Source organism: Dermacentor silvarum, chromosome 1, assembly GCF_013339745.2.
Source record: "Dermacentor silvarum isolate Dsil-2018 chromosome 1, BIME_Dsil_1.4, whole genome shotgun sequence".
Lineage (NCBI taxonomy): Eukaryota > Metazoa > Arthropoda > Arachnida > Ixodida > Ixodidae > Dermacentor > Dermacentor silvarum.
The window spans coordinates 31,123,833-31,151,550 of record NC_051154.1 but is presented as its reverse complement, the minus strand read 5'-3'; the positions used below and the strand labels follow the sequence as shown (position 1 = coordinate 31,151,550).

The 27,718-nt window shown below is 46.8% G+C and overlaps 1 long non-coding RNA gene across 1 annotated transcript in view; it reads left to right on the top strand.

Moving 5' to 3' along the window:
* Positions 1 to 355: 355 nt before the first annotated feature.
* Positions 356 to 27,718, top strand: part of LOC119459228 (uncharacterized) — a 207,059-nt gene continuing 179,696 nt past the window's right edge. The window contains exon 1 of the long non-coding RNA XR_005193588.2: positions 356 to 470. This is a non-coding gene — a long non-coding RNA (uncharacterized LOC119459228). The remainder of the gene's footprint in view (positions 471 to 27,718) is intronic.

Below are 27,718 nucleotides of genomic sequence, written 5' to 3'. Positions count from 1 at the left end.
GCGCCTGAGTGGAGCACCCCCTTTGCTCATTATTTTCCTGCCGCCTTGCCTTCTGAATCCTGCTGCCTCTCCTTCCCTCCTTTATATTCCTCCTTTTTCTTCCCCTTCCTCACTTTGTATTTTCTACGAGGGCGGGACTGCTCCCCCGCGCAGCGCTTCGCTCCGCGCGCCGCTCCGAGGTGGCGCACTTTCCCGGACGGCCGCTAGGCGAAGAAAGGGCGCTGCACGCTTAGGGAAGCGCCTGGGGAAGTAGGGAAGGTGAGAGGCGCGCCTTTGGGGAAAGCAGGGGAAGCGCGAGGAGAAGAGTTGCTGCCGCGTGGTCCGTGCTGCTTCGCCACCGGCAGAGGGGGCGTGCGTTTTTTTGGCATCGCCTCCGACCGCTGGTTCCCAGTGCTATGCCTGCCGCGGTCCGGCCCGCTCGCTTGGTTCGGTCCCGCGCCGCAGCTCCGCCGTAGCCGATGCTGCCTCGGGTGAGTGCCTCCGGTCCACGCTGCGGACTCCGCGCGCTGGACAGCGTTGGCCCTGCTTGCTGGCTCGCAACTCGCATTTTTTCTTCACAGCGCTTTGCCTTCATTTTTCTTGTCCGCCATTCACCCTGATGCACGCAGCGTTGCAACGCGTTGATGCTGTTTAATTTTCCCCCTAAGAGTGTGACCACGTTTATTTTTATTATCAGCGTGTCGCTCGCTGCGAACGTAGCTCTGCTACGGTTCCTAGTCTGACGACTCAATGCGCCAGGAAAGCAACGCGTGCGAAGCGGATCGGGAGGCGCATGCCTTTGTGTACACGGCCGATACCAACTTTCTACGTGCGCGCGACGTGCATTGCATGAGGAAAAGCGACCATTTGCATCCCGTGGCTGTCGTCCACACACAAGTCCAATCGTGTTCTCCTCTTCCTTCCTCTTTTTCTTTTTTAGTGCTGCGAGTTTGGCCACGCGCTTTTTGTTCTTACCGCCGCGGCGGAGAACAGCTGGCGCCTGTCCTTTCGCGCAGCCAATGCAAACCCCTGAACTCTCCCGCGCGTGCTGTTGGCTTGTTTTTATCGTGTCGCGGACGCAGAACGCTCGTCTCTTTTTGTTCTTTTTTCTCACCGGCCGAGTGCTCGACATGTCTTCCCTCCCGATGGGGTGTGCTGAGCGCGGAATGCAATATTCAGGGCGTTGCTCGTCTCCCAACAAAACAAGGGCAGAGTAGTAGCAGCCCTTGTTTTATTCCTAGCGCCGTTTGAATAAATAAGGCAGTGCAGTCGTTCGGATACTCGAAAAAGTTTGAAAAGATCGCTAGAAAAACGGGACAGACTAAAGCTAGCAGTTTCTAAACATGATGTTCCTAAACGTACGAGACAGCGCACTTTGTCGACAAGAGAAACTGTCAGGCACTACTCATTTCTACGACTATGTAAGTACACGCGCACAATTTCTTGTGACAGAAACAAGTTCGACATAGCAGTGAGGCTGGCTTTGCGTGGGAACGGAAAATTGACAAGACGAAGTTTGTAAGCGCACGTTCTTAACTCTTACTTCATGGTACAAATACTACATTGTTGCTATCTGCCGCACAATTGCGCACAAAAGACGTCGGTTCAAGTTCTACCTGATTTGTTTCTGCCGCTGATACGATGCCCTATATAGTGTGCACCGAATTAAATGCTGCCGAAAGTTAAACGAAGTGATAATAACTTTAATCTGAACAGAAATGAACGTTAACATTCGTTCTTCACGGTGCGTTATTTACATCAGCACGTTGGGTAAGGACTCCGATTTCTCGGTGCTTTCCGCATCGCCGTGTAATGGACGAAGTATTTTTCTCTGCACGCGTTAAAATCAAATAAATTGGCTTTGCTTAATGCAGACGCACACAGCTAAAACAATATGAAAATTGTAAATTAGTAATGTCTTTTTGATAACAGTCACATTCACGTGTTAAAATCCTTGAATGGCGATGGGAAAACTGCCCATGGCTGCCTTCATGCGCCGAACCCTAATAGAAACTTCCTGCTGCCAGCAGTGTCTAAAAGTATGCTGCCATAATGCACATTTACCGCTACGAAACAATCTAGCGCTGATTACCTCTCTTACAGGCACGCGCGACGGAAGTGCACAACGCGGAAGCGGCCATCCCGCTCGTCATGGCGCCCGTATTATTTAACTAATGTATAGTTGTTCGGGAAATACAAGAGCTATCTTCTTTGAAGGAAGTTAAGTCGACGACTTTTTATCACACCGGAAGGTGCGCAAATGTCGCTCCTCCATGCCGACTACGACAGTGTTCGTTGGCGTTCTCGTTATATTGTTCTAAAGTATGACTTCCTTGCGCCTTCTCTCTAACAATTTAAATTCGACGGTTATTTACGGGTATTGCTCCTTCATTTTATAGTTTAATTAGTTCTGAATAAATCATAACTTTGCCTCTTCGGAAAGATAATGTTCAATAGCCTGGCAAGGGAACAAGAATTCAGGATCGCCAGTCAGCCTCTAGAGTCTGTAAAGGAGTACGTTTATCTAGGTCAATTACTCACAGGGGACCCTGATCATGAGAAAGAAATTTACAGAAGAATAAAATTGGGTTGGAGTGCATACGGCAGGCATTGCCAAATCCTGACTGGGAGCTTACCACTGTCGTTGAAAAGAAATGTGTACAATCATTGCATTCTACCGGTGCTAACATAAGGGGCATAAACTTGAAGGTTAACAAAGAAGCTCGAGAACAAGTTAAGGACCGCACAAAGAGCGATGGAACGAAAAATCTTAGGAGTAACGTTAAGAGACAACAGGAAGAGAGTGGTGTGGATCAGAGAACAAACGGGGATAGCCGATGTTCTAGTTGACATTAAGCGGAAGAAATGGAGCTGGGCAAGCCATGTAATGCGTAGGATAGATAACCGGTGGACCATTACGGTTACAGAATGGATGCCAAGAGAAGGGAAGCGCAGTCGAGGACGGCAGAAAACCAGGTGGAATGATGAAGCTAGGAAATTCGCAGGCGCAAGTTGGAATACGCTAGCTCAAGACAGGGGTAATTGGAGATCGCAGGGAGAGGCTTTCCTCCTGCAGTGGACATAAATATAGGCTGATGATGATGATGATGATGATGGTGATGATTATGAAATCATTCCTTGTAATCAGGATGCGTATCTGTCAAAATAAGTTTCGCTCTGCAAAAGTCGGTGTTATGAGCCCTTGCCTTCTACAAGCGTTACACTGAGGCGAATGACTATCTATAGCTTAAACTCGACACGTAAACACACTTGGTTAGAAGTGGACCATTGATGCCCATGGCTGTTATGCTGAGGCCACCTTTAGAATTTAGGGAATGAAAAGGGTTCTGCTCAACGGATAGCCGCCTCAGAGCGTAAGAGCACTATATTTTTTCCTTGAAAGGATTTATTAAAAGTAGCGTTGTTTTATTTGCACATTTCATGGGAGCACTGCACTTTTAATACTGTTAGTAAAGGCCTGTAAACTTAAGCAAATCTCTGTTCATCCAGTCCTCAGTTGCCTGTTTGTTAAACAATTTTTTGATAGTAAGATTATCATGACTGTGTCATTTATCAGGTACTTCTTGAGTTGCGATTCATCTAAACAAGAATTACTGCCATCGGCACCTCCTACTGTATCTAACCCTATAGTCCTTGCTTTTAGTACAATTAGTCAAGGGCATGGAAAGGCGTACTCATGCAGTCTCGTTACACTGGTTCAGGCGCTTTTGGTTTATTAGAACAGCGGTGGGGCTAGAGAGCTACTTAAGACAAGTAACTCTATGCTTACTTGCTTGAACAAACTAGACAGTGTTGTGTCGTAACCAGTAACACTCAATGCTGAGTTGCTCAGAAAACTAGACACATTTATCGAAATGAGTAACACGACAAAATTTCGCTACACACTCTCAAAACTGCCTTGCTCTTTTCAGGGGGATGATACCGACTTTGGTAGGCATCATTTAAGTCTCTCTCTCTCAGAGGTGCACAATATTTTGATAAAAAGCTAAAGCACACGACTGTCTAGCTCACCATAGAGATTCAGCGCTCTTGTTGTAGCTTGGAATGATATTTAACTGGAGGACATAATAAGCACTCAAACATGTAACTGTCGCTATTGGTTCATTGCCAACGAGTATTTCAGACGAGGGCGTACACGTTTGATGCTAAAGCAGTGTACACAAAATTAATGATGCACGAAAACAGGCCTGTCGTTTAACTCGTTGTTGTTGTATTTTCTTAGTGCACCTATCCTTCATTGTTCGCTTGGAGAAAGGAAATCACTATACGAAATTCGAGGAGACTAAGTTACTGAGCTCCGTGCCATGTACAATATTTCTATAGCGTTGTACATGCGCATGATCGCGCTGCTGTGCCAGTACGCTAACCATCTAATTACATTTCAGATGAAGAAACTCTGTTTGACGTGTAGAAGCACTTTTGAATTAAGACGCTTGTCAGATAGATTACGCAAATATTTTACAGTGAGGCAATATCAACCTTAGCGTCAGGGGCCATCTTCTTCTTTACTGGGGTTTTACGTGCCAAAACCAGTTCTGATTATGAGGCACGCCGTAGTGGAGGGCTCCGGAATAATTTTGACCACCTGGGGTTCCTTAACGTGCACTACAACGCAAGCACACGGGCGTTTTTGCATTTCGCCTCCATCGAAATGCGGCCGCCGCGGCCGGGATTCGATCCCGCGGTCTCGTCAGGGGCAAGCGACTATAACCCATGTAAAGGAAGCATGCGTGCGTCAAGCATTTTCCCGTCAATCACTGCCTTGTAAGCTTTATGGCTGCTGGTGGTAAAAGTTCTGTTTACACCCACATCAACATAAGGAAGCGAACTCTCGTCAAAATGAGTTATTTAAGTATCCATCTTTCACAGAATGTACGAGTAAAAAACAATTCATCAGAGTGCATTAGCCCATAAAAACGGGTGTCTCGTTCTTGTTGGGCAAGCACCTGAACGGTAATTTTCTGCTTATTATTAGTATTCAATGCTTATATAACATGTGTTCAAGCGTTTTAATTATGTGCCTTGCAAACTTAACATCTTAAAGTGTATCAGAAATTTGTGTCGTATGGTGCCGGTGGTAGAGTACGTGTGTTGTTGTTCATCTTTAATTCGCACTTAGAAATAGAGGAGCATTGAAGTTGAATTTAATGTAAATGCATATGGATAAGAACGGCACATAATAAAAAGACGTTGAGTCTAATGAAGTCACAAAATCAATTAAGAGTACTCACTCTAGCGCAAACAAAGTATGCCATAGATGCTACGCCACGCAGTCGCCTGCGATGTTACGGGTAGTGGTCCGGAAACTTTCTGTTTAAGGATAAACCTTACGCCTATGGAATTCTCTCTTTTTTTGTAATATTATGACAAAGTGCTGCCCTAAAAACAATAGCTTTTGTCCTCGATTTAAAAGATTTGGTGACAGGTTCCTTCACAATTTGGCGCAAATAGCCATTTCAAAGAACGCTGAATTAAAACCTATGGATGTATTCTTACTTATGACGTAAGATACAATACGGAAAAAGTTGGCAGAGATGCGGAGCTTTTACAGTATGTGAAGGGCGGATGCTTACTTTACTGTGGTGCGATAAAATTGAAACATACATAGCGGGGCGCATAAAAAAGTGTTTGAAAAACAATGTAGCCAACCATGAAAGTAATAATGGAGATGTAATGAATAAGAACACAACCTATATTTTCACAATTTGCTCTCAGTCAGAAAGAAGAGGTAGCTTACTTTGTTAATGTCTTCCAAACACAGGCTGCTCATGGCGCTAAAAGGGCAAATCATAGTCTGTTGTAGATCTGTGTTTACCGGTGTTTACGCAATTGCATCCCGTGCAACACATGTAGCACTCGTAACACTCGGTGTAACTAACACAGCTTCGCTGTTCGACAAATCTTCATGGAGTGGAAGGGGCGGTGATTTTTGCTTTTCGAAACTTATCTAGGCCCGAATTCACAAAAACTTGTTACGCTACAATTTTTCCGTAAGAAATAATTTCAGCCAATCCGGATTCCAGACATATCATTAGCGAAGGCGTCCAGCAAATGGCAAAGCGAACGTACGAAAGAAAAGCTTTGTGAATCTGGCAACAGCTTTTCTTTCGTAAGTGCTCTTTGCCACTAGCCGGCCGCCTTAGATAATATGTCTGGCATCCGGATTGGCTGCACTTTTTTCTTACAAACAACTCTAGTGTAAGACGTTTTTGCGAATTCGGGTCCTGATTACTAGAGCGAATGAACTTCCTTTACTATTGCGTCACTCTTCAGTATACCCTAAGTAAACTTCTCCGTTATTCGCCTAATGCTGCGGCGGTGCACGCTTTACAGGACGTGGAGAAGGTTCTTGTTCCTTGCGAGAGTGAAGTAGCGAGACGCTCTGACTCAGCTGGGACACTTCCCACTATTGGGGACATCATCCGCTGTCCCGATGGCTCTGTGTTTTGTCCCGGTTACGTTTGCCCTGAAGAATACAACTTAACGCGAGCAAGGAGGACCTGCGTCCGTATGTTGAAAAACGGACAATGGCAAAATGGAAACTTGGGCTAGCTGGGGAGGGAATATTTCCAATGAAGGCAGCGTAAACATACGTGCGCAGAAGAAGCCAGAAAGAAATACGACAGAGCCGCTGTACTAGCAACTGAGTTTTTTCGTAAGAGAAACTACTTTATATGTGCACCGGCAAGCCATCACGCGTTCGAGCATTACTACTCTGTGACGAGGCAGAATTACAAACTAATTTATTAAACACTCGAAAGCTGCATCCAATTCTTTAAAAACGTGAATCCGAATTGCCTTATTTAAACATTTTCAATGGTGGCGTTCAGATAAATAGCCAAGAAGTACTGTAGGCTACTCCAGCCTCTCTGTTTGAGAGCCTACGCCGCCATTTGGTCATCGGTCATGCGATCAAAGTCAGAAGACATAGCAGACATGAAATAATTTCTTGCTACATTCAATATAAAAACAGAAAAAAAGGAAAGCTGTGCCCTTCAGCGATTTCTACCAATATCAGCTCATTTAGTGCGGCAGCAATTACTCCCTCGATTCCCCTCACACTGGCCTCGAACAGTCACACTAGTGGCTTGTTACTGTGTGTGCGATTCAGTATGTTGTTTGCCTGTGTACAATGCATAAATTAATCATTTCATATATCCCCCTCGTCATCTGGAGCAGCATGCAGGGCGCGTGGCCAGGCAAACATTTCCAGGATCTACGAAATCATGTTTCTCTCTCTCAACACCCACAGCTTTCTGCAAGACTCCCGCAATCCTGTATAAACTGTATGTAACGATTACGACACGATAAAAACGGCAACCACGAAGGCATGTCGATGACGACAGCACCGTGACGAAACCGGTGCGATGATTACGGCGGCACGACAGTGGCAATGGCGGCGTAAAGAGGAGGACATTTTTTTCACTGACATCTAAGACAGTGAGAAAGTGTACTTGCGAGAGAAACGCTGATAATGTTTGTTGCGCTGAGAGTGGCGTAGTGAACGATTGCTGCTTCGCACACTAGCTAAGCTTCATGAGCGTAGAACCGACTCCTGCCTCCGAAACTCATGTACGGACGCCACAACTGGCTCAGTCTGCGCCGCGAACGCTGCACCCCGTGCAATCTGCCCGGCTAGCAGTTCGGGTCATGCCTGAATCGCTGTGTCGTCCGACTCCGATCTGCGCGTTCTCGCAGTGGCATGAATTAAACCACCAGTGGAGGTGGTTGACAAAGTTTGGTTTGAATACATCAGCATCGTACGAATCAATCAAGGGCGCTCGGTGTTGTGGGTTGTCATTGAACACAGTTTTGAGAGAGGAGGTGGCGCGTGGAAACAAAAATGATGAAAATAGGTCAAGGGGGCAGGAGGAAGCACGCGCAGGCACTTAAGTCAGCGTCACGTGAAAGTAAAACATGGTGCTCTTCGCTCGATGGGTTGCGCCGGTCGCGTCGCATCACCTTCGGAAGAAGGCGGTCCTGTGCGAAGAGGAGGCAGCCGCTGCTGCAGTCAAGAGATGGCGTCGCTAGGCCGACAAAGCGCAAAACGTCACGCTGTAGAAACGGCGACGGCAGAATAACGCAAAGCTGTTTGTCGTGCTAAGTCATAGAATGAGAGGGTGGCGGAGTGAGCATGAGACTCCGGAACAGCACGAAGCTACTCTTGAAGCGTTACAGGCCCAGAGGAGGCACCGAATTCAAAGGAGAAGCCCTTCACATTTTTGCGTCACTTACAAATGAATTCAATTGTCGAATCCTGGAAGAATACTTGAGCCACGTCTGTAGTGTATCTTCGGCTGTTATACTGCGGCTGTTATAAAAGTTACTGTTACTCATAAATGTCACTCTAAAATCCTAGATGCGGGAGAACAATCTGAATAGAAGTGGTGGGGATTCTTGTATAAAATCTCTCAAAATGTGTTTAATGGAAAATTTTAGATTCTCTCAATGGGAATGTTTGTTAGGAGACATCGAGTTCTAGAATCGTCCTGGTGCTATGGCATTGCATATCTCTGTGATTGACATGATGAGTCCGTGGATTTCTTTTTTCTTCACCATACTGACACATGTACTATCGATAAAAAAAGTTTACGGATCAAGGGATCTAACAAAAAGCTGAATATCTCTGCAGCCTCAAAACGCAGCCTGGTATTCTCATTTCCAGCCTCTACTGGTATATGCGAACAACATTGTGATGTACGGTTTTACTGGCTACTTTTAAAGGCTGCTCGGATATTTAGCGTTTTCTGATATCCTGTGGTCGGTAAACTTTTTGGTCGATAGTACATTGTTTAACTTTTTCCAGTGACCGTCTTTCACCGGCTAACAACTGTTACAAAGTTATCGATCGGCGCAAGACACGCTTTCATGTATCGGAACTATCTCGAATGTGGTCGCCGACTCTATAGCTAAACGATCTTGTGCAACCAGATTGCGTGAGCGTAGGGACTAGTGATGTACATTCTGGATAACGTTGAAGGGGATCAGGTGGCATGATGACGACGCTGCGGCGTATCGGAGCAGACGGACGAGCGAATGGAGAGATCAATCCAAGTTTCCAGCTTTCCCTGCACTCATGCCTGTTTTTCCTCTGAAAGAACAAAGGTCGGGTAATGTATGAGGAGCCGCGCAAGCGCGTTCGGTGCGTGCTGTAACTGTGAGAGAAGCCTTCGTTCGTGTGAAACGGGCTATTCCATTAAATTAATTTAATTAAATTCTGGAGTTTTACGTGCAAAAACCACGATATGATTATGAGGCACGCCGTAGTGGCGGACTCCGGAATAATTTTGACCACCTGGGGTTCTTTAACGTGCACCCAATGCACTGCACACGAGTGTTTTTTTGCGTTTCGCCCCCATGGAAATGCAGCCGCCGCGGCCGGGGTTTTATCCCGCACCCTCGTGCTTAGCAACGCAACACGCTTTTTCATGCGGCCTTATGTGCTACCTAAATCCGTGGCTGTGCACGACGGGTCAGTAGAACGCAATGTACACATTCTCAGCACTCGATAAGTCATGTTCCGATTGAGGAGAACATCGAAAGCGTGCTCGCAAGACGTCGTTAAATTGCTGGCCGAGAAGTGATCACCTGGAGTCACCCATGCGCGGTCAAAGACATCATGCACATCGCCTTCCGCATTCTCCATCGCAGTGCTCGAGAGACCTCCCAAACAAGGCGCTTCGAACACAACGGCTCTTCTTTTTGACAGCGCAGAATTTAGCCGGACGTTAAGACACCACTCCATCCCCCGACCTCTCCCACGTGTTTGCCGTACTCGCAAGTCGTTCGGCTAATTAGGGCATTTTTTTTTTTCGTGGCACGATACTCTTTTCTGTTGGTTTTGTTCTTTTCGACCACTTTACTTTCCGTGTGTCTCGCGAACCGCCCTCCATTGGCACTTTGTTTGAAAACGGGAGCGACTGGCGCGCGGTTGTTTGCGTTCCTCGAACATTGGCCATGTTCTCCCCGTTTTTTTTTTTTTTTTCTAGTTCTTTTTTTCTTTTTCATCAGCTTCTTTCCTTTCCTCGCTTACCGGCTTCTTCTCTTTTTTGTTGGTTTCGAGCCTCAGAGGAAGCGGATATGTGGTGGCCGCGCTCCATTTATTAGACTCCTGATAGGGGATTAATGGCCTCGGCTTTGGTAATCTTCCGCAATCCGTATGCGTCCATGTTTCTCTTGCTGCTGCTCTGCCTCTACGGCATTTACTTGAGCTCAGGGGCCATCTTTGTTTTCTTTCTGTCTGCTTAGGTTTGCGTACGTCTTTAAACTTCTCAGGATTTTTTTTCTAAAGTTGTGTTTATGCTTTCTCGTTAAAACACGTATCCCTCTTTACTTTTAACGTCTCATGTTTTTTTGTGTTGCTTTTTTTCGCCACGTGCTCTCGGTTAAAATGGTTCTGCCGAGTTTTGAATAAACAAGCATATTCACTTTGACCCAGCGAAAAAATTCAATCAGCTTTTACAAAGGACACGCGCAGAGTTCGTTCTTCAGCTTATAAAGAAGCTAACTTAAGTGTGGTTAATTTTTTGTTATACGTAGGAGTTTTATTTATCCACAGCGGTAGAAATAGTAGAAATAATAATAATAATAATAATAATAATAATAATAATAATAATAATAATAATAATAATAATAATAATAATAATAATAATAATAATAATAATAATAATGCGTAAATCTGCAGTTTGTGTGATCAAAAGGCAGTGGTGAATTCCAGATACCAAAACCCTGCCACTAATATTTTGCTACGAACCCCAGATAGAAGTAATGACAGTTGATATTAGTGCGTATACTTAACCGCACGGACGAGCGTGCATATAGGTCTTAATATTACCCTTCACAGCTGCAGGAAAGTGCGACAGACCTGTTCGATCATTTCAGATTTCACAAGCGAGACTACTTTATATAAAGGCTTTTGGATTTTTGTTCTCGGCATTATTATTATTATTATTATTATTATTATTATTATTATTATTATTATTATTATTATTATTATTATTATTATTATTATTATTATTATTATTATTATTATTATTTGAAAACATATATACATTTGACAGGAAAGGCAAAGCGAGGAACGGGCACAACGCATGCCTACTATTTTGAAAGGAGGAGATGGAAACATATAAATGGAAGATAGGAAGATGGGGAGGAAAGAGGAAAGAAAGGGCACGATGACAAATCTCAGAGAATAAAAGAGAACGCACAGTAGGGCCGGTCACTGCAGGTCACGCTACTAAAAAAATGTTAATTAGAAAAAAACCGTCTCTTAGTTACAGACGTCCACCTAAGTTAGTTAATTCTAGCAAAGTAAGAAGAGTGCGATGAGCCTGATCGCGTCGAGACGCACAACTACTGGGGTGAAAAACATTCGTCTAGTGTCGTACACCGCAGGCCAAAGAGATAAAGGAGATGATAGCCCCTCACCAGCGACATGCGCTGCGCACTGAAAGCGGGACACTCCGATATCAGGTGCTGAAGTTTCTCGCGGCAACCGCATGACGTACACGATGGACTGGCCGCACGGCCTTTGTCTGTATAAACGTTCGCGCACGTTCACACAGCCAAAGTTAGCTTCTGTAGTGGCGCTCTAGCGCGACGAGGCAAGCCTCGATCGCGAACGCGTGGCGGGAACGTTCCGTTTGCGATGTTGGTGATAACAGAGCAACGTTTGCAGGCGCAAAACAACCATTCATCTCATTTCCTTGCTTTCCGTGGCATTATTAGCTGAAGACGAAGTGCACTGTCACTCCGCAGTGGTATCGTCGTCACTCTACTGTCTGTTGCACGTCCTATGCGAAGACGCTAACGAAAAAAAAACACGCAGGTGCGTGTCTTTCTTTTCTTTCTCTTTTGGCACTGGAAAAGCAGAAAGGAGAACATGGCTCACTGCCTTTGATTAAATATAGATATAGCCCGCCACGAGGCAGGAAAAGCTTTCCTCAGTTATATCTATCCCTATCTCATGCGGTGGAGCTTCTATTTTTGTTTTGCTCTTTCTTTTGCGTTTAAGCCGTGCTCATTACGTGTTGAAGGCAGGTAATGAATGTTTGAGCAAGCCACGGCAAAGATTAGGCAGCAGCCAGGTTCTAGAGCGCTTTCTTTCCGCACTTAAAAAATTTCTACGAACATCCCGCCTTCTTTATTTCTCACGAAACGATTTTTAGAGCAGTGAAAGGGGGAAAGTTGGCCCATTGATTGATTTGTTGGCATAAAACTTTACTTCTCATTCCTATAAAGTATAAGATCGTGCTGTTTATTGCTACATACTCGTTAGCGGACCAGGCGTAAACAAACACGTTTGCCCAATGTGACATGGCCGTGTCTTCTCGCTTGTTGATATCAACATTAAGGTGATGCAAGAAGGCAGCCTTAGGACAAGTAGGACAATAAAGAAGAGAAGGCGCTGTATGCTGTTTTGATCCTGAGATCTATCTTTTTGTACATTGGAAGTTCTATCTTACTGCTGCATGTAGAGGTTGGCGAGCGTTAATGGAAGAAATGTCTCCTGAGACAGCCGTCGAAGTCCATGCTACGGTACATGGGATAAACATAAGAAGCACGCAGTAGGAAGGACTTGGAACACTGGGGAAAAAATGAACAGCAGCCGTAGTTTTCCAGTGTTACCAAAACAGAGTGGTGACATTGGTGCACAGCTTTCGCTAATGGACTTGAGTGAAGGGAAGCGCTAAAAAATATGACGTGAGAGCGGCTGGGTAGGCTGTTGATAGGATAGTCAATTGAAAGGTGGGGCTAAAGACCGACACGTGACATTGGGGCACAGCTTGTAGTGAGAGTGAGAGGAGGCGATACGGTGTATCGCCCGGTATTGTAGAGCGACACGTAATGTCTTCGTAGGTCTGTCAAACGTTCTTTTAAAAATTTATTAAGTCTCATTTAAAGGGAAATATTGTTTGCCATTGGCACACAATTAATTCCTCGTACTCCCCTACCTGTGTCTTCTGCGAAGCTATGATCTCCATGTTGATGCGAAATTATTATTTGATTTGAAAACATATATACATTTGACAGGAAAGGGCAAGCGAGGAGCAGGCTGGCAACGGCCACCGGAAGGGACACACATGATGCTCGCAGGAATGTGAGCACGCAGTACGAGAGCCACCTTAAAAACCGCTTTCCAATTTTGGTATATTCAAGTTATGTATATTTAGCGCACATGATGACCGCAGAAGTCACACCCGAACTCCCGCACTCAAGAAGCTGACTCCTTAACCTCCGCACTACCGCTGCAAGCGAATGGAGGTGGGTAGAGGTATCGGAATAGATACGCGGACATATGGCGCCATGCCAACGGGCGGATGTAGTGCGCGCTTAAGGCGCTATGGCACAGTGTTATACGCCGAGACATCGCTCCGGGTCCGTCTGTTTTCGCTGCCGGCTTCTCCGGGCTCGTCAGGCCGGCTCGCAAGCGGCGTCGGTGGGTTGGCCGGGTGGTGGCGACGCCTGCATCGTCCGGTCGCGACGTTATGGGGAGCCGGGGGCAAGGGGGGTTGTACCGTTCGCTCGCGTCCGAATCGTTGTCTTCGCCGGATCCCCGGCTTCGTGCCCCGCATGCCGAGCACCGAGCGCGTGCGAGCGGGCTTATCTTTATGCTCTGATTTACGGGCCAACAGGATTGCCACCAAGGAGGTGACCGCAATTTATGGCCGCGAATAAAGTGCACGGCGCCGCCGAACGGGAACTCACCGCCGCCAGTGAGCCCGCGAACCGTGTGTTCGCAACACCTCCTGCGAGCCTCACTCATGCTGCCTCCAACCATTGTAGACGCTGGTAGGGAGAGCAGTCATATATATATATATATATATATATATATATATATATATATATATATATACATAATATACCGTCTCCGAGGTTCCGTAAAAGGGGCTGTCGGTTTAAGCGCCGTTCGCTTTTTCTTCTTCTCTTTTTCGTCTTTTACATGTTTGCTCTTCTCTTCGGCTGTCCACTCGAGATTTTGAGTGGTTCGTTGAGACAATAGTATTTTGTGTCTATGTTGGAGCGTCTTTAGGGTCCGGCTCTCTCTCTCTCTCTTTCATCAAGGTCGTGAAACCAGCAGCCGCACAATCCCAATCCTTCCTCTGAGCCTGGATATTATAGCTTTTGTTATTTCTTTCACACCACTCCACACCAGTTCGAATAACCTTGATGGTGTCGAATTTTAATCACAAGGTCAACGGAGAACGTATGAGCATAAAGCTAGGGATTTCAGTTTAAGCGAATGAAAGAAGATATGGAAAATCTACCATCAGTACAGTTGCCGAAGACAGTGCAATCTACGCAAGGATCCAGCGGCACCGCGTTGCCATTTTATCTTCTCGTCGATGTTCTACGAGCTGTTCTTATTCTTACCGTCCGTGAGAATCACAGGCTCGCCCAATGTTCTGTCTAAAAGCTAAGGGTAGTCTGTAATATGTTTGTAAAGAGGGGTCCATGTGTAGGCTTACACGCGATCGCATCGATATTTGCGATTTCATAAGTACAGAATTGGAGACCGCGCGACAGGAAACTAGCTCTTCACCCGAGTGTACACTTTAGAGTAGAAGTAGCGATTCAGTCGATCATTACTTATTCCTGAGCCTTTAGGAAACTGTAAAAGACTACGTTTATGGAAAACGTCATTGCTAGCTCGTGCTTGCGCCGCCTGACCTGCCGTTGTGCAGTTGAACACGTCGACATGTGCAGTAGTCTGAGCGACTAATTATGCTTTCTTTATTTTTTCTCTCACTACGCTTTCCACTCAAATCACACGATAGATAAACAGGTCTACCGTCCCAGCTTTCTTCACCTAATAGAAAGACGATGGTAAAGTGCACGTTCTTCTAAATTTTTTTTTTATCAAAACGGTAATATGTTCTTTTTTCCTCTTGTTTAGAAGTAACACATTTTTAACTGATAAAAAAAAACAGCTTTTCCGGTTCTACCTTTTAAAGCAAGCAGTCTTTTTATACAAATCACAAATCTGCTTTTCGTAGTTTTTTTTTTTTTTCAGGATGAAGAACAAAGGGTTTATCGTATCCATTTCTTGCATGTTCAGGAGAAACATTTTTCTTTATTTCCGAATGGGGAACCTTGGGAAACAACGTATAAAAAAAACACGAACCAATAAAAAAATATGCTGTGTTCGACTGCCTTCTGCGAAAGAAATTAAAACGTAAAAAATGGTACGCCCTGCCGCGCTCGGATAGCAGCGACGTGGCGAGCTCTGCGCTTTCCGAAGTTTTTCACTTTCTTTTGAGATGTACCCGGCACACACCGTCCACCGTATTTTGAATTTCAAGCTCGCGAACGCTTTGGAGCGCCGCACTCAAGGAACACAGAGACCCGGCAACCGCCAACAATTTGCTGTGGAGTTTCAAGATGTCGCTCCATTTGCCTGGCTTCCTTTATTTTTCCTTTCCACCCAGAAGCCCCATGCATAATGCAGCGGTTTTCTGCTTATTTCATTCAGGGAAGCGCGGTTCTATAGCCTATTGTCGCGAGGACACGGTTCTTTTCCCTGCGTAGCTCGTGGGATGTCGCACGACGGTAGTGGAACAGGGCAAACATCTCCGAGAACTTCTTCTCCTGTATAGTTTTTGTCGGCACATTTTGCAGGTAATCTCGGATGATTGCAAAACGAATGGCAATGGCAGTTGTAGTCGCGATGTCCACACCTCAGCCTCATTGCAATCGTTCAGGTGGCACGAGTGCCACGTGTATTTCATGCGTCCTCCATAGCATTTGGAGTGGCATACTTGGCGTACAACCTGAAGAACATTCCGGTAACTTACCAAAGCAACTCTCTCTCTCTCTCTCTCTCTCTCATGACAGAGAAAGAAAGAACCTCGTTGATGCTGGCGACTTCTTTATGCTTTTACGAGGCTTATATCGTCCCAGCGTTATTGTTAGTATGCCAGGTGTTCCTGAGGACACTAAGACACACTTAAAAATCACCTGGGCTAGATAGCACAATTCTAGTCCTTGAGCGGGAGTCTACTCGAAGAGGGAAGAATTACTTGCACGAGAAATCAAAATGCATAATCGACTAATGACCAAACATTGCCTAATTAAGTTTTTATTAAAGTAAACTGTTCACCTGACGTGGCAAGTTACAAATTGTAGCCAGGGAGTTCGCAGGGTAGATCCACTTCGAACGAATTCTCAGAATGACACCAGTTTGGAGATTATAATTCCCATACTTTCGAAGACATACATTGGAGGTCCAGTTACCCTTGTTACGATGCATAAAACTGCGTTTAGTAAAAACTTATTTCGTGATTTTTTTGTTAATTAGTCGGATGTTATATATAAACGAAATTCACATTGGCATAGGCTCACAAATTCGACTTTTTGCAGATCACTGCACGATAGATCAAAGCAATATCCGGTGCTGGGTCGAGAGTATAGAACGTATCCTCTGGCGCCGCTCCACTAACTCGACCTGGGCACGTGTGCATGCACCGTCCAAGCGGGTCGGATTGAGTCACCGTACTCCGTGAAAGCGGATTGAGTTATCCCGATCGAGCGCCAGGTGAGCTCCATTCGTTTACGAAGTCACACGAGGCCAGTGGGTGCATTTCAGCCGTGCAGCCGGGCCCGATCACGCGTTTCGAGTTCCTGAACACCCTGAATCGGAAGCTGTGGAAAGTAGAGGCTACATTAATTAAAGGGGCCAGTTTTTTGTGCAACAAAAACAACGAAGACCCCAGCAGTGTACTTCAATAACCCGAGATGCTGTGCTTTCTGTAGTCGGCAAGGAAAGCTGTTGGGTGGGGGAAGTTAAATTCACTCGTTATTAATACCCGTGGCGTTTCTGCTCAGGGCGAACGTTCTTGGCAGGCGGCGAAGCGTTCACTTTTGTGCCCCACTGGTCGAAGCGATCACGACTGGCCAGTGAAAAAGATTGAGTCGCGTCATCTTTCTCTGTTAAGCGATAACCCCTTCCGACGTTCGTCCACGTCTCTGCCGGATCGTGGTCTCGCCTCGGCCCGGAGAGAGCGGCCGCAGTGACCCGCGTCGGTCAATCCGGGGAGCGTATAGCTGGCCGGGGGCTACCGGGGAGGCACGTCTGTAGTGTGTTCAGTCTTGTTAATTTTCGCCGCCCAACGCTTGGGACGTGACCGGCGTCGGACGCACGGCGGCCATCAGTTTGTGCTGCAGCGCCATCGACCGACGCGCACGCCTTGTTTATGTGTCATTTCCCGGGCAATAAGCAAGGTCCCCGCTACGTGATCCGTGCCCATAACAACGATGGCACCCTGTTCTGGCTCCGGCTGCACCCCTTCACCCCCCCCCCCCCCTTCTTTTTGGGTATCGATGAGGGTGGCCCTTCGGCCGTCCCCTAATGATGCTTTCATATCGAAGGCCCACGTCCAGGACACCCGTCGACCACATTCGCTACCAAACGGCTGCCAAGCCATGGCTCGGGTTCCATACTTGCAAAACGTGCTCGTTTTAGTTCCATATACTTCTCTTTGCGCTGAATCACTTGAAATGAAATCATTCCCCGAATATCCCCGTTTGCAGCTATTCCACGTGGTGTAAGCGCAACCGCGCTAGCATTTTATCACTGTTAATTCTTTTTTTCTCTCTCTCCCCTTTCTTTCTTTTATCTCTTAACGCTTTCTCTCGTGTAGAGTAGCAAACCGTACGCGCGTCCGGTTGGCCTCCCTGACTTTCCTTCCTCCTTTTCCTCCTCCTTGATTTTGTGCTTGTGGGTGCCAACTATTAAAGACAAAAACTGCCTACCAGACGAGCTGGTGCACCGCTTTTTCCTTTCCCCAATGCGGAATTACACACAAGTTCAGGCCAACGTATCTATGTTTTCATAAATAAGTTCCACTACATTTCTTGCAGCCGATGGTCTTCATTAGCCGTGATATAAGCGGATTAACTCATACTGGCGGTAGGCCGCCGGAGTAGCCTACACGGTAACCAAAGGCCGCTTCTCTCCGCACAACATACGAGCCTGTATGTAATGGTATTTAGCAAGGATTGGTATGCAATCAATCGTAGAACCATAGCCCAAGGCCAAATTAAGACAAGACAAGAAAATCGCTGTTAAATGTTTTAATGTTTTTGTAGAACTTATATGTATATGAAGCCTGAGCTTCCCAATAATCAAATCACCTGCATGTCGACGTCATCTCAGCAGCTAAGGAAACTTTCACGAAGGGAATGTTTTATACAACTTTAGCCAGAGCTCCAGAATAATGCCACTTATCATTTTTTGGACACTATAGGACACGCGCATAAATGATGGCTTGCGTCGCTTCAAGGTAAGGCACAGTAACGAGTGAGGCCCGAAAGCCATTAAGGGACCCCGTAGCGACCAAAATCGGCTTTTGTCGAAGCGGCCACTCATGTACACTTGATGAAGTAGCAATGTCAAACAAAAACTAGGCCCTCTGCGGCGAGGCTAGCGGGGCAGGTCACTGGATCAATAGTGAGCACTACAACCTTGAGGTGGAATCCTCAAATAGCGTACGTCATCGATTTCCGTGAGCTGCATCACGAGTTATTTCGCCTAACCACGAACGGGGCTTTTTTATTGCTCATTGCCCTTTTGTCTGTCGCCATTTGAGTGGCAAAATGAGCCGCTGCTTCGGGAGCCGTCTCGCTTTCAGGAAGCATATTGTGCCCGCTTGACTCCGAGTCTGCCGTTGACGATGACCAAACTTCGCAGGGCGGCGCTCCTCAAACCCGGCGAAGATTGCGTGATGGTTCTTGCTTAAGTAAGCGCGTGTGTATTGCAGGCAAACAACTAACCGCACAACCATGACCAAGAGGTGTTGGCGACAGTTATTTGACTCATATGGACGAACGCACATCCATCAGTGTTTCAACGTATGGTCCTTAATGTTGTATAAAGGCAGAAATACTTTATGGAATGTATTGTCACCCGATCGTTCACCGCGGTGTCCTTATAGTTTGGACAATTTAATAGTTCAGTCAGCCGCAGGTATTCGTGTGTGCCTGAAAAGATACAAAGCAGTATATGCATTTTATTTCGAAAAATAAAGTAGGCAAAGGCCACAGCTACGCACCTGATAAGCATCGGCGGGACTTCTCGTGGTAATTCGAGAGTGGAAAGCTAATTGGCGCGACTATTCAAACACGGTCTGGCTTATAACGTGCGCGCAAGTCGCGTTACAGATTTTGACAGGAAGTAGGCAGAAGATCTATGCCAGACCTGAACAAGGTACGGCCTGCGTAGCCGCATGCAGTCCTCCATCTGCCCGCATCCGGCCAGCTGAGCCCGCTCCGCTCACAGTTTATCTGCTTTCCGCGTTAAAACAGCCTTTTCCGCATTTTCATGTTCTGACGGCTGCATACGTCTACTTGCTGTAATAGCAAAAAAAAAAAAAGAAGAAGAATCCCACGATTTATTGGTTCGGGTAAAATATTCTTTAGCAAATTGTTCTTGAATTTCAAGACAAGTTTAGGGGCTCATGTGGTACATCGAGAAAACTTCTGCCCACCCCTCCAAGGAAAACCATTTAGAGTTAAACGGTTTTGTGCTGCTGAATAAAAATTTGAAACTTGAAGGCAAGGGTAATAGGAATTAAAGCCTGTCGTTTTGTTTTATTTCTTTCGTTTGTTTCATGTTTGTGCGCTGCAGAACTTTTCGCATTAGACGGATAGCGCTACAAGTGCTTATGCTATCTAAGAAAGCGGCCTTAATAGTCTTTATTAGGGCCAGTGTGACCGGGATTCAGTTCAGCATCTATTAGTTGACTTGCTTTGGCGGCTTGTCACAGGTGTGTTGTGTAGACTTGAGGCGAACGTACAAGCCCAAGAAGGCGAGATCACGTTTGCCTATAGAATTACAACTGGCGGTTGAATTCCATGCATGGGTCCAGATTGCATCCGCTTGCACATTCTTTTTTTTTTTTTTTTTGAAGAAATCATATACTGTTTTTCTTTTACAATTAAATGGCCTTGTGGCTTTTATGAAAACTAAATTATCTCTTAAACCCCCCAAAAAAGAAAAAAAAAAAAAAAAAGAGTAGCAAATTAAGTAGACCGTTGTCGCTTGCTTCCTTTATCCTTCTGCAGAACTTGTGTTACAATGGTCGACAAAAACCTTTCTCCTGTCCCTTCTTATTTTGCTGCGGCGACCTTGCTTTCTTGTAAACAAGGGCCAAGGGCAAAACCTATTATTTGTCAGCGATTTCGCTTGTCAAAGCTATAAATGTGATTTCTTGTGGAGTACATTTATTGCTAGAGGCTGTGAAAATGGATACACTTCCATTAATAAGCACAATAAACCTGTACTCCGAGTTACAATGTAGCTATGAATTAGTTTACTCTATTATTTACGGTGCCATTAAAGGTATCTTAGGTGAAAGTCTTACCGCCAATAAAGCTATTATTATTATTATTATTATTATTATTATTATTATTATTATTATTATTATTAGTAGTAGTAGTAGTAGTAGTAGTAGTAGTAGTAGTAGTAGTAGTAGTAGTAGTAGTAGTAGTAGTAGTAGTAGTAGTAGTAGTAGTAGTAGTAGTAGTAGTAGTAGTAGCATTTATGTAAAGATATATAAACACCACAAATAGACGAACGTAAAGAGAAGCAGGCTCGCAATTTCACTGTAAGCAACGAGACACAGCCAGGAACTTTCTGTTTTCATCTCCATAGTTTCACGAAAGTTTTTCTGCCTTTGCGCGAGATTTTCAGGGGTTACTTTCATTTGCCTTCCTGTCGTGCAAGCTAAAGAATTTTTTTCCACCAAATGTCACATTTGCTGACAATGAAGAACATCATCTTTATTCTTTCTGGCGAACGCTCCTCGTGAAGGTGAATGGTGCCGAACTACACCCTCTCTGCAAAAGTTTTTCGGCTGAGAAGCGAAATCGCGCAGGTGCAAGCTCGAAGTGCTTCTCAAGCATTCCTAAGTGCGCATAACACCTAGCCCATCAGGCGCCTGCGTCAGCGTTGGCCATTCGTCCCTCAGTGCACTCGAACCCATAGCCCACCATCGCACCCAGGAGCGAAAGCTCTCGCACCTCCCCAGTTCGTCCCAGCTTCTCAAACTGCCAGCGCGTTTTCAAGTATCGCCAGACAAAGGCAAACAGCCCCTATACAGCTGCAGCCGTCGTGCCGGGCTTTTGCCGGGCCAAGTGGAGCGGCAGGGAAAGGGAGCGAGCTGAGTTGGCAGCGAATGGGGAAGAGGCCGATCATATTTTCGCAGGCATCAGCGAAGCAGGAATTCCCCGGGGAAGGCCGTCTGACATTCGGGACAAGGAAACAGAGCACGATGGCGCCAGAACGGGAGAAGAAAAGCGGCTCCAGTTTTCTCGCTTCATACAGAACGAGGCCCCGACGTCGGGTATGCGGCCGACAAGGAAATACAATTCCGGGACGATTTCGCGTTCGGCCAACCGAACGTCGCGAGGAGCGCTTGGAGCGGCACTCACTTTGAAAGCTGCGCCGCTCGGGTGGGCAGAGGAGCCGGCCGACACGACGCCCGGGCGCAGTCAGCGTCTGGCCCCGCATCCTGCAACTCGGCGTCACTGTCGTAGAGCTTTGTCCACCCATCCGAGCGAGACTGGCTCCGGAAGTAACTCGTTATTCACTTTTCTACTCCTGGCGTGAGCGCAAAGGCCAGAGAGTGTTTAGACCAGCGCAAGCTGCGAAAAAACTTACCTCATGCGGCTTCCTGCATACACCCGTGAGCGACGCGCCAGCGCATGCACGGGAGACAGTTTGGCATGCGCTTCCTTTCTCCGGGTGCTCTTTCACGTTGGCGGGGGCTTTTAGCTGATTGCGTTCTCTCCCAAGGTCGTGCTGTTCTCAGCATCGAATGAACGTTTCATTTTGAGTGACGAAGATAAAAATCTGACAATCTATGCTTTTGTTTACGTGTAATGCTAGGTGTGCACATAGTAAAGTTTGCACGCCAAAGTGCCCGTAAGCATGAAATTCGTTTCAACTGATCACTTAATATATTATCGTCCCGAGTAGCTTTTTCCAAGAGTGTCAAAGTGTGCATGCTGTGTTGACTTCTAGATTTATTTTTAATGTTTCGACTGGAGACCTCTAAAGAACTTCACGTTCTGTATTCGTTGAAGGGAGAAAAACAATGCCGCTGTGGCAACCTTACAGAATGCTCCGAACTGCTAGCATACTACGGTACTTCCATATTCGCTTAATGCACTACCAAGTAACAAAATTGGGGAAGTTTTCAGGCTTCTTAGTTGCGGCGATCAATGATTGTGAGCACTGACGACAAAGATGAGTCTACAGAATCAAATTCTAGCGGACTTGGCATTAAGCGGAGGCCTAGACAGTATCAAACAAAGCCATCACCGAAGGTTGACGCATTTAAATCGAAGCGAAGCACGACAACATCGAACCTGGGGCAGAAGCAACCGCTCGACAAAAAGTGAACCTCCACAACTTTGCGCAAATCTCCAAAAAATCGCAGCTTGTCGAGGTCGCAGTTCGAGGGTGATGAGGCTCGACGGAATCGAAGAAGTGCACGTAATGTTCCCAGACGTGCACTCTCCGGCGCGATGTACCTTGTCGCTCGCAAGCGCACTGCGTCGCGCGCAGTCGTCGGCCACTTGCGCTGCAGCGCACTTCGCGCCTCAGAGGCGTTGCGGTGCAGCACAGGTCGGCCGGCACGATGGTTATTCCGGGACCGCCGTCTGCGGCCCATTCACATCGCGTGACGAGTGCTGCTTTTCCCCTGCGGCGCAGCTGCCGACGAGCACGGCTCGGCCTGGACCACCGAGCCACGCCTTTGTTTTATTAACTTGCTCCACACGCAACCCGCGCTTCGACGTGGCCCATTGGTCGGCTGGGCCCCGTTCTCGCTCACCGCCTGGTCGTTCGTCGCCGCTTCCTCGGCTCGTGCGGCCGGTGAGCGTCGACGATGGTGTTTACTCTCTGCGAACACCGTCCGCCTGTCGAGGTCCGGTCTGATGAAGAAAGTCATTCGTGGCGCCTGCTCAATGAGGGTGATCAATCTGCGAGCATTCTGATCCAGCGAAATTATGCGTGTTTCAAATATGCACCGCCTGACAGGTGATCGAAATGAGTGGAAAATTGTCTACGATATACTTGTGCAGAACAACAATTTTACCTAAAGGAGCGTTTGATACGCGGTGATAGCCAAAGTGTACTTGCTTTTCACTGCTTAACTGCAAGGTGGTAATAAGTTCCACTACCTATGTATGACCCAATTCACAGAGGATTTCGTTTAAAGAAGTGTTAGTCATTGTCTGCATCTTTCGATAATATAATGTCCGGTATCGCGATTCGTCGGCTCCCGTTGTTACAAACCATTCCAGAGTACGATCTGCTATGGGAATACGGGCTCTCGACCTTAGGTCAAGTTGAAATTCAGCCATACGTTAGCTTGGTGCACAAGCCTAGGTCAAAGAAACGCTGCTTCATTTTAGGTAACACTGTGCTATGCTCGTGCTCCTTAGGAGTGTGAGCACGCAGTATGAGAGGGCTCTCACTCCTAACTTTAAAAGTGCCTAGATCGACTTGCGGTGTGACAACTGTATAGGCCGGCGTTCCCGGACTGTCTGCTCCGAAAGCGGCCAGTCGTCAAGATCGGCCAGCGCGTTTGCTCATGAAAACGGCGTGAAGGAACCAATCCTGCGGTCAAGAACAGATGCAGTATCGAAACTTCGAGTGCTTGCGAATGACGCGACGCAATCGTTGTGGAACACACCTAGTTTCTAGCACACACGACTGCATCGACTGGACCCCTGTCTTTGACTTCGTCCTCCACCTGGCCTATCGCCACCCGAGAGAACAGTACTTTGGCGATTGTGGCTTAGCGTCACTTTGACAAAATCCTTTGCTTTCCGCATTAAAAGGGAAGATAGTGCTGCGTGTAACCACTGCGGCAGCGAGGAAACTATCGAAACACTGCCGTTTATACGTTAGCGCAGTAGTTAGGTACACAGTCCATCGACCCCGTCCTACCTCCTTCACTACTCATGCGAGACGGCTGCCGGGTAAGATTGTCAAAGCATGGGGGCTTTGTCTTTTTCACCCAAAGTACACATCGTCTACATCATGGGCGTTGCAGGAAAATTTCGGCCATACATCGATGAACAACAAGAATGCCTGAACTATTACGTTCTGACAGATTCCTTTCTTATGCAGCATGATAGTTTTTCCAGTGGCAATCTAGTGGGGAAAGTGTTGCCAATGCACTTCGTAATCTACGAGTTGAATAAAATTGCTACAATAGGTGAGTCTTCAACTTCTACATGGCATTTCCACTGTCGCCTTTAGAGTCGTGGAGGCGAGCTATATCTGACACGCTATATTTCGCCTCCGAGTAAAAGAACTTTTAAGCCCATGAGTAAACTAGGGAACTATCACTTGAATTATTGATTGAAGTACATTACCAATAAAATAGTTTTGTTTGCTCTAATTGGTGTAGTTGTAGTTTCAAACGGACTGCTCCTTGAGGGAAATTTGTTGATTCAGAATATTGCCCTATTAATCAGATGCCTTATACAAGACCTCTTTTAACGGAGCATGACCTTAAATCGTGAATAACCAAGCCACACTAATACCTACCCCAGTAGCAAGGAACAACTTACATCAACCGTAACGTCCAACAGTTACAAGATAAAATTATGGAGCACGATAACTTTACGGGAGCTATGGCTGAACACCGCCGGACTTTCACTGCAGTAGCGTCACCGTTTCGACAGGCCGAGCTGCCTAGTTCAGGGCGCCATGGTAATCACGTTCTGAAGAGTCTGAATACTTGTGCGGGGAGGTGGTTGTCTGACCTGAGAGCTCTATTGCTTACGCCTGTTTCGGATTTTTGGTATGGGAAAATGGAGGTAAATGAGATGTGGCGTACAAAGGAGTCAGCTATGCCAGAGACGAGAGTTCAGCTTACTGACAGAGCGGAGCGTTACGCTAAAGACCTCTTTATCTGTTGAAGGTTATCAAGACGGCGGCCGAAGCTGGCGGTGGCGGCATTAGTGGGAATGTACATACGTACCAGCTCCTCGGCCGATACAGCGTGAGCGTTGCCTCAGCTCAAGCTGAAGATTACTTACCGTAATCAGGCCCAGCCACACGCCGCAATGACGCAGGCGAGCACCCTCGTCAGCTATTAGGTATTATAGCATCACGTACTGCCTCGTGGCCCGCGGGAGATTACGTCAGGCTGAAGGAGGTAGTGGAATGCCGGCAGCGAGCCTTAGCGCTTTGAACACACGCAGCAAGGCGGTAACTATCGCAACACTTCGATTCAAACGTGGCATGTTCCTTTACATTATACGGTACTACGATTCACTTCAGTAAGAAAAAAAAATTCATGTTAGCCCGGCATTCACGTTCAGGTGGTGCAAGTGAAGATAGAAAGGGCAAGAAAGAGAAATCAACGCTATTGTTCAAATGTCTCTTTGCCCGGCCGTTGGCGCAGAAATCACCAGCCGAAGGGGTTGATGAGCCCGCAATGGACAGAATATGCGCTTGTTCGCTAAAACGGACAAAAATCTTGCAACTATAATGGTCTGTTTGATGAAATTGAAAAACAAGGGAAGTGCAAGGGGGGCGCCTCCCATCCCAGTGCAAATAAGTTTTAAAGCTTCCCGCGGAGCAGTTTCCTTTCTTTTGTGTCTTTCAGAACCTCGTTTATTCTGCTCGCCGAAGGAAGCTGGCCTATATTTGCAGCCGCATTTTCAATAGGTGGCGTACGGTAGCCGCCAAGCCTGCTGCCCGCTGGATTCCGAACTGCAATGCGCTTCTCAATTCAAAATTACCCTCGATATAGGCGCGCTTAGCCCTTCGCTGAGGCCATATACCGCCCTCCCGCAAAATCGGCGACCCAGTTTTGAGGGACTCGTTTGTGTGGGGCCCACCTGGCGATTACACCTGCTCATGGCCGCAGTCTGAATTAAATACGGCCGTGTGCTCAGCTTGAATCATGCATGGGAAGTGCGGCCGGAGAGAGCCCTCAGCAGGTATAGTACAACGCCGCTGCCTCGTTGCGAAAAACACACACACACGCACAGCTCACAAGGCTTCCGCCGCCACCTCAGTGCCCCTCCTCCCCGAGCCAGCTGTCGCTTCGGCGCCCTCTCGACACGGCGCGCAAACTCCGACAGCCACCAGCCGCACAGCGCTGGCCCGCGGCGGGTAATTACCGCATTTGTAACATTCGCATAGCGCCGCGCCGTCTTTGCGGGCGGCCGCACGTGTGCGGTTTTGCCGCGACCCGCCGATGCGCACTTCAGAGCGCGCTGCGTGAGGTGGGCGTCTTAGCGCGCGCGAATACGTACCGGCGCGCATAATGGGGGCGCAACTTAATTACGCCCCCCTTCTCCTCCCCTTATACGAACGGCAACTACTTACGTGGCGCTGGCCAAGGTTCGGCGCGAGCACGCGGTCGCGCCCGCGCTCTATAAGTACGCGTCTCGGCGGCGCCGTCGGCGCATTTGGTGTTATTTCAGTACCCAGTAATCATTATTACGGGGTTCGTTTCTGCGGGGGCTAGCACAGCTTGTTCCTGGGCGCGTCCATTTACCGTCTCGAAGAACAGTTCGTTTTTCGCCGTCTTCTTCACGCGCGAACACGATGCACAGCTCTGCGTGTACGGGAAAACGTCGAGAGAAACAGCGTCGGCGTTTGAGAAACAGCTTTTGCGTCCGCGGACGCGTTCATTAGGAACCACAAAAGAAACGGAGAGAGGGACGGGAGCAGTTAGCTCGAATGTAAAGTATCGCTAAAAAATTGTGCGATTTATATTTCTTCTTCGCTTGTTTATATCCGAAAATGAATCGGTTGAGAAGCGTAGGCTTATTATCCGAGAGCACGCGCTGGCGGTTAGTCAGAACGGATGGCGCTGGTGATGGGGCAAGGGTGGGAGCTCCGACACACCTGCTTTTCACGTTAAATATCTCAAGGTCAGTTGGTACCAGCAAAGAAAGAAAGAAAGGAAAGAAAGAAAGAAAGAAAGAAAGAAAGAAAGAAAGAAAGAAAGAAAGAAAGAAAGAAAGAAAGAAAGAAAGAAAGAAAGAAAGAAAGTGGTGCAAAGGGAACACAAACTATTATGAAATGGATTTTTTCTGCTGCTGGATTCTTGCACGCCGTTCACTGATAGGACTAGTGAAGTTCACTCAGCTAGGCACTTTCTTCAAAACTGAGCTTGCGTTTTACAAAATGAAAATTCGCTGTAAAGTGCGCTCGTGTTTTCCGCCCGTTATTATACTAACCGTAAAGACCTGGGTCTGTCTGCTGTTTTCAAGTTAGCCTCATGGTTCTCCACAAAGCTGCAAAAGCCCCATAAATGAAGCTTCAAAAGGCACTTTTAAAGAGGGAGAAGAGAGATTACAAGTAGGAGAGAGAGAAGAAAGGGAAAGGCAGGGAGGTTAACCAGATGGTAAGATAATGCGAAGGAGAGACAACGAAGTTACCTATAGCGCCAGATTCCGCTAGCTTCTCTTTACTTGCTTAATGGGTTAAATGTACTGAAAGATAAGACAAAGAGAAATAATAAAGCGGAATTGCATGAGGGGAAGAACCCGTGCGCGAGAGCGAATATGAAAAAAAAAAAAATCCGAGGACACCTCACCACTTCTTATCAGTTGTGAATGCGAAAGCATTGATGTCCAATTGAATGCCGCTGACCGGTCCTTAGAGTTTGAACTCCTCGCAGGCAAGCGCGCGCGTTGAGACGCTTGGCACGTTTTGATTTGGCCTTACCAAGGTGCGGTT